Source organism: Gobio gobio (assembly GCF_949357685.1).
Source record: "Gobio gobio genome assembly, chromosome: 12".
NCBI classification, from domain to species: Eukaryota; Metazoa; Chordata; class Actinopteri; order Cypriniformes; family Gobionidae; genus Gobio; species Gobio gobio.
The window spans coordinates 37,807,103-37,815,453 of record NC_137105.1 but is presented as its reverse complement, the minus strand read 5'-3'; positions in this window follow the sequence as shown (position 1 = coordinate 37,815,453).

The following is an 8,351-nucleotide window of genomic DNA, read 5'->3' as shown; positions in this document are numbered from 1 at the left end:
CTCCTATTCTATAAAAACTGAGCCACATAATAAAGTATATTATACACTAAATAAAATGGTGCTGTATATGGCACTAAAAGTGGTCGTAATCATAGGGGAACCACTTTTGGTGCTATATAGCACCATATCTTAACAGGTTCTGTATGATAGCGGTGCTAAAGTATATAGCACCTCAGTCATCCCAAAGAACCGCTGAAGAACCCCTGAAGCACCAAGATTTGGTGCTATACAGCAGGGGTTCCCCTATGATTACGAGCCAAAGAACCACTTTTAGTGCTATATAGCACCATTTTTTTAGAGTGTAAGGCATTATCTTGAGTCTGTCTAGTTAATGCTGCACAGCACTAGAACACGAGAGATATTAATCACAAGTGATAGTGTTCATAAGGGGTCAAGACATTGACTGACTCAGCCGACATCGATTATAGACGTGCTAGAAGATACATTTCTAAGCGTTGATCAGGAGACGTTTAGGGACATCGGTTACGACCCAGCTAACATTACAGTTTTTCTCGATTGCTAAGACACATTTCTTGAAAGCTGCTCTCCTTTTCTCTAAACTGTGAACACAAAACCCAATTTTCAAGCTACATTCACAAAACCTCAGACTCTTCTTTCAAAACCAAACTTTCACCTCAAAACAGTTCAATCTGTGCTCAAAACTGAACTATGTTGTCAAATCGTGCCCCGCGTCAATCAAAATTAAAAACACTACTGAACTAAACACTACGTAGAAAAATAGAAAACACAATGCTCAGGACATGAAGCTGGAGAAATAAATGTTTATTGTTCACTGTAGGCTAAATGCATGTTGCAAAACAAAAAAAAACCTGTTCATTTAGCACTTGTACAAAAAGACAAAACAGAAATCTTATGCATTTGCCACTTGTGTACAGTAAGCCCATGTGAAAATAAAGTACAAAAATATACATGGAATACTTGGCCTACGAACAGTTAGACCAACCCTCCAATACAATACTACAGTATATTGGTACAGTGATGTACTGAAACATATATTTACTTACAGTATACTGTGGTACAGTATATAGTATGTCATACAGTAATTGCTGTCAACATTTACATACTGTACTATAATGTCAAAAAAAGGTAATTTCCTGTTCTCTTCTCTAAATCTTCGGATTATGGTGGACACAGTGAATCTACTGATGTTTGGTTGTACCCTTTGTCCAGCCTCCCTCATGCTCATACCATGGACAAGAACATGGTCAATCACAGTAGCTCTGATTTCATCAGATATTACTGTTCTTTGTCTTCGCTGATCACCTCAACCACCTTGACCTCCTCTCACACGAACTCTTCCTCTCAGATTTCTATCCATTGTAGGGCCTCACAAACCAGTGCTCTCTGAACTGGCTTACTGTATATGTTCCCTCACATCATTAGCCACAAGTGTGATCAATTTTGAGTTGTTGTGTTCAAGTGGTGACATCTGTGCTTTAATTGTGTTTGACTTTTGTCACCTGTGCTCACCATTTTGCAGCACGGGTGCATCACAATGAAAATGTGTTGGCAAGTTGTGTCTAAACAGGTGAAAAGTGCTTATGGTTTTGCCAAAAGAGTGATTGATTCAATCAGTGGGTTCAGGCAACTGAGCATTTGGTTCAGACAATAGGGTTTAGTGTTTTAGCAATTGAGAAAAACTGTAATATGTGGGGCCCATATGGGTATGAAATGGGCTGAAAAGGGCTGAAAAATGGGCCCCATATAGGATTGTCCGCGGGTTCCATAATGGCCCCATGTTAATTGCCCACATGGATTTCATATAGGATGGCACTTGCCTCTAGGTGGGACCCAAGTGGGCAACATGCACAAGACCCATCTCGGTCCCAGCTTTAACCCAGACAACATTTATATGTGGGGCCCATGTGGGTTTGAAACGGGCTGAAAAATGGGCTCGATATGGGATTGTCTGTGGGTTCCATTATGGCCCCATGTTAATTGCCCACATGGATTTCATATAGGATGCCACTTGCCACTATGGGACCCAAGTGGGCAACATGCACAAGACCCATCTCGGTCCCAGCTTTAAGAGAGGTCCCAGGTAAACTTAAGTCAGGTGCGTAGGGGAAAAATCTACCACACATTATAAATTCCTTTGCTGTCCATTTTGATCAATTCAATGTGTCCTTGCTGAATAAAAGTATTACTTTATTTTAAAATCTTATACTGAACCCAAGCTTTTAAACGGTATTGTATAAACTTATAAATACACCAATATAATGTTCCATTCATTCAAACATACAGAGACTAAAGAGTCATGCTCTAATGGACTTCTAACTTCAAACATGAGAAAGTGATCACTAATCGTGTGGGTGAATGAGGCCATAAACTGCACTCTTAACTCTGCAAGATGTCCAATAAAGTGCAGAAATCCAGTTTAAAAGGTCATAATCAAGAGCAGCATCTTGCAGTGACCCATCAGGAGGCCTCCACAAACACCTGGTGCTCATCTTCAGCAGGACTTTTTTTGTGGGGTAGTAGCGCCTTTACGGATCTGGTGAAGTAATTGTGCGCACAGTTCCTGTTTAGGGAAAACGTGTTTATTGCCTTGTTGACTAGACAGCAGCAGGTGATCCAAGGGTTTCATGAACATTGTTTAGGTCTGTTTGAAGGGTGAAGTGAAAAAAGAGTAACATCCATACAAATCCATAAAGCATGTTTTTCCATGTAATTTTCCTTATTCAGTGGGGTCCTAGATAGATAGACAGACAGACAGATAGAGAGAGAGAGAGAGAGAGAGAGAGAGAGAGAGAGAGAGAGAGAGAGAGAGAGAGAGAGAGAGAGAGAGAGAGAGAGAGAGAGAGAGAGAGAGAGAGATAGGACAATGACCCAAAACAAACATCAAAATCAACAAAGTAACCGAGCGCAAAATGAAGCTTTTGCCATGGCCGTCCAAGTCCACTGACCTGAACCCTGTTGAAAAGAGGAAAGTGTATCAACATGGACTTGGGAATCTGAAGGATCTGGAGAGATTCTGTATGAAGGAATGGTCTCTGATCTCTTGTCAGGTGTTCTCCAAGTTCATCAGGCATTAAAGAAGACTTTGTGTTGTTATCTTGGCAAAAGGAGGTTGCAAAAAGTATTGAATAAAAGGGTACCATTAATTGTGGCCCTTGTGTAGTATAACCTTTCATTATGAGATGACGTTCATTTTCAGCTGTTTTACTTCAATGAAAGGTTAGGGTTTTGTGATTTTTTTGTTCATATTTGCAAAGGGTGGCAATAATTCTGACCACGACTGTATGTATCCAAGTAATACATGTGTCTTCTTTAAAACACAACATTAATCTGAAGTTAAACCTGCCTCCTGGCCTCCTAAGCCTCAATTTAGTCCTGGAATAGCTCTAGTCTTCCTCCAGGAAGTCAGCTTATTAAATTCTGGACTAGACTAAGTCTAGGACTATTTAAAACCATGACAGAGAAAGCAGATTTCTGTTTTAAAGGGCCATTTTAGTCTAGGACTAGGCTTAATCTTTGTTTGGGAAACCGTCCCTAATGTAAAACGATGATGTAATAAATGCTGAAATGCAATTTACTTTTTTAATTAAGAATTTTTACTAAAAATGATTATGATGAGTACATAATGTGTAAAAAATATAAAAATAAAAAAGCAAAGTAGAAGCATTTTGACTTAAATCATAAGTTTTCAACCCATGATGAATAAGATGTGTCATGATGAGTAAGTGTAAAGAGCACTAATGTATGAATATATACATATTTAAACATATCCTGGTGCACACGGTCTAGAACACATGTAATACTGAGTAAAACGGCGGCATCCTGTATGGACAACATTCGGAAGTAAATTTGACCTCTGGTGAACTTTAAACTTCAGGACACATGGCAGGTGTGACCTTTGTCATGGTGTTTGAAGTCTTCATGACAGTAGGTAAACACATTACTAGGAAAGATTAATGCCTCCTGCTCCATCACATGCAGAAACACAGCAATGACTAATGTATCCGGAGACATGGATGTTTGATTGAGGTCTGTTCTGCAGTCATGGTCAGTGTAAGATTGATCAACTGCACCGGTAGTGGAAGAAACTGCAAAGGGAGAGAAAGAAAGGCACATTTTGACCTCCTCACCCTCAGGGTGAGATGTCATGAAAACCATCTTGGGCTAGGTTTTAAGGTTCTGTGTGAAAGCAAAAACAGGCTGTTTTCGTGTCTGTATCTTTAAATGCAAATGCTTACCAGAGGAGGGCTGTCGGCTATTTTTGGACCTGTCCCGAAGGACACACTTGTGTGGTCGTGTGGACTTACAATGTCTTCCATTTGTCATTTTAGTTTTCAGAAGGGTGCTGGCAAGCGCCCCCTTTGCGGCCGATATGCGGCCTCGTATGCGGACACTTTTGCAGAGCTGCTGCAAGCCCGTGAGCTCTGCAGCAGACTTTTCAAAGCGGCATTAAATCACAAAAGTGTGGACTCGGAGGAAGATCGTGAGGGGTTAAGATTACACTTGGGACAGGGCCTTACACTGTTGCTGCGGGTTGTTTTTTTAGTCCAAGGGTTAAAGCGAACACCCCCCCACCCCCTCTTAGAATGCAATTTTTACTGGACAAAGTGCTTGGGCTAGTTTTGACAGTGATTGGGCGGTTTTGCAAACCTGGCAACCCTGCCTCAGATACTACAGCAACAACAAAACAGGGGGAAAAGTATCCCACTGCGCTGCTTTTACATTATTTTCTAAACACGAGCTAGATGGATTTGGGGCCATTCACATACAACACATTTTTGCATCTAAATTTTTTTTTTCTAAAAGTTAAAATTCTTTTTCTAAAAGTTTTTAGAGAGCCGTTTCCTGTGCTAGACGCTGTAAAGATGCGAAAAGCGAGTGCAACGGTCAAACACATCTGTCTAACATGCATCCATAGAAAGCAATGGAAAGTAGGGCAGTGGAATGGAAAAACGCATTCTGTGTTCAATGATACATCAAGCAACAGAATATTTAGATTGTTTATCTGAGACATTCTTTTGTTTCCACTAGCTGCACTTGCAATGATATTAAAGGGATAGTACACTCAAAAAATAAAAATTCACCCTCAAGCCATCCTAGGTGTATATGACTTTCTTCTTTCTTTTGAATACAATCGGAGAAATATTAAATATCGCTTTGCTTCAGAAGGCCTTTATTAACCCCCGGAGCCGTGTGGATATCTTTTATGATAGATAGATGCACTGTTTTGGGCTTCAAAATATCATCCTCTATTCACTACCATTTTAAAGCTGGGAAGAGCTAGGACATTATTTAATATATCTCCGATTGTGTTCATCTGAAAGAAGTCATATACCCCTAAGATGGCTTGAGGGCGAATGAGGCATCTACGTATATATATATATCTTTGATCGCGCTAGTATTTTGACCTTCTTCGCCGGAAGTTATGGCGCTGGGAATACTAGATGACATTCGTCTGATAAGAGGTAAAAAAATATATATTGTCCGGTTTCTCGCAGAAACCGATCGTTTCGTGTCTTAAGACATCAATGTGTCGCCACATCGCAACTATCCCTTTAAGTTTTAGTTTTTAGTTGTAGTTTTTCTAGTTTTAGTTATTTTAGTAATTCAAACAAGTTTTTTTTTATGGACAGAAGGAAGTGCTCAAGTGCATGTGGGACTTATCTGTCACAGGTTTTACCACTCATGCTTCTGCCTTGCACTCCTCGCCCTTGCCGTTTATAATCCTGTAACAAAGCCAGGATTCCCGCTGATCACTATCCCATCCACCAGCCTACCACCTTTCCATATACTGCCCTTATGAAATGTTAAATTGTCCATCTAGAGGCCTCAACTAAATCCTCTGTGACAAAATCGCTCCTGCTCTTTCTCTCCTAGTTTTCAGGACGTCTGCTTGTCTCATCAGAACGTCGGGGAAGTTTATTTTAGCCATTTTCAACGTGCACCAAACCCTGGACTCTCACTGAGTGTATAAACATTAGGATCAACAGGCAGATAAATACTTCCTTTTAGTGACATTTGAAGTCAAAGGTCATAAATTTGTTTCCTCATAAATTTTGGAATATATTTCTTTGGTTTAATGTTCTGTGAATTGCTGATATGTATGCTTGTAAGCATGTTCCCTCCATTGTATGAAGAGATGTTGGAGGTTAAACAGGACAAACAGAAAGTATGAGGAGTACAACTTTATAACCCACCTGAAAAACAACCCAAAGTGTCCCACGGGTAGCTTAAATTAACCTGAAGGTCAGAAGTCATAGAAAAGCGAGCCAGTGGAGTCTTTTTAAATGTGGAGGGTTGAGAAATAGCTAACTACTGTACAGTTCCAAATGCTCTTTGTTTTGTTAAAAATATTGCGGTTTCAATTCAAATAGCATAAACAACTCGAGGCAAATTACTTGGTGGAATATTCAAAGTCAGACTTGGCTTTCACTGTGTATATAATGATATTTCTCATCGGTTTTCCATTTCCTTCAATGTCTTGCAGGATTCTGAGTTCAAGGGAGTCAATATACACAGAACTTTACACACTCCAGCTAAAATAGACAAGGGGTGCGTCTCAATCAGCTCCCTAGTTCAGTAGTCAGGGCACTGATCAGGGAGTCGGCCATTTTAAGGATTGTCTCATTCTCAAATTCCTTCCAGTGCACTGAAATGATCCCTAAAAAGTCCTAAAATGCACCGTGAAAACCAGGGAGCATCGATTCACACTATGTTCCCTTAATGGAAGTTCTGAAGAGCGAAACATAAATCACGTGAGTTAACTCACACACACGTTAGATGTTTTGAAAAAGCAAGGTGTTATTTAACCCTTAATGCATGAATGCTTCGCCAATCATTATTACATATTCGGGTCTTTAGCGACCCGGATCTCTATGTAAGACGAATGGATCTCTGGTCACGTTAATATAAAACTCTCCTGATATTAGAGTTATAATTGCAGAAGACTAAAATGAAGCATATTTTGTTTCCTTTTGGAGCTTGGAAGAGTTCAGTTTGAGCAGATGTTTTATACCATCATCACATGTCCTCGTCAGAGCTCATTTCCCAGTAAATTCAGCATCATAATAGGCTTGTTTGAGATGCGCCTCGCCTGAAATTCAGCCGAGACTAGGCGGCTGCAGTGAGGGGAGGAGTGAAAAAAGTGCAGGCAAGCCGGACAGTTCTCTCTTCTCGTAGTGGATCAGACACCTGGGGTTGATCACCTGATCGGTTCTGCGCAGATTTCGCTCATCTCAAACAAGCCTATTCATGATCTCAAACATCAGATGTTGCCCATGTCACAGTGTGGGTAGGGTTTAGGAGTGGGGTCAGGTGAAGGGGATCATTTTGATTGCATGGTTTATAAACACCCATCAGTTTGAAAACACCCACAAATTTAGAAACGCAGTGACCCCATACTCAATCATTGAGCCATTTCAAGTTTTACTGATATTCTTTTGTTTTCTGCCTGCAGTAACTATGAGTGAAACATCACTTCATCATTGTGTATCAGACATCGCCACATTGTGGAATAAAGGTGAATTGCACTCATTCAATTGTTGAACAGAAAAAAAAATACCTACACACCTTGGGTCGTTAGGGACCCTATACAATTTTTACAAAAAAATATATGAGAAAACAGGCATTCTTTTATAATCGTATTATTTTTTCTTGTTATTTATAATGAATTGATTGAGGAATACTAAGAATGTTGCTGTCTAACAAAAAAAATAATAATAATAATTAGGAGGAGGGTATTGTGAATTACATCTTGGGTCACTAAAGACCCGAGGTATGCGTTTAAGGGTTAATACTATTTCAGCATAAATATACATCTATACAGGTAGCCTACTGAACATAATCTAGCTAACATTTATAATTATTTTATGTGCAACAATAAAAGTTTTTATCATAATGTACATTAAATCACGTCAGACAAATATTACTTCTGCTGTTGTTCATAAATACCAGTAGTGACATTGAACAACAAGTTCGTTGTCACGTCATCATCATCAATGACCCAATGTGGGTCCTTCCTTACTGTCCTTTCCAGTGCCCGAATGTACACTCAACTAGGGAGCTGATTGAGATGCACGCCAGGTTTTTGCTCAAAAGGCATGCAAAAAAACCTCACTTTTATGTCTATAAGTGCATCCTTACAAGGGAATTAAGTATTAAAAGTGTGACCTTTAGCAAGGCCCTTTTTTGGGGACACTGGACACATGACACTTTTCACTTTGCAAAGCACCTTCTATCCCCATGTGAAACATTTCTCAAGGTTGCCTGTTTTACAGATCATGTCTCCTGTAGCTCTCGGGACACATTCCGGGCCTGCTCACAAAACCATCTCTCCTCTGAAGAGCTGCACCACTCTGCATTTTTTTCTTCTT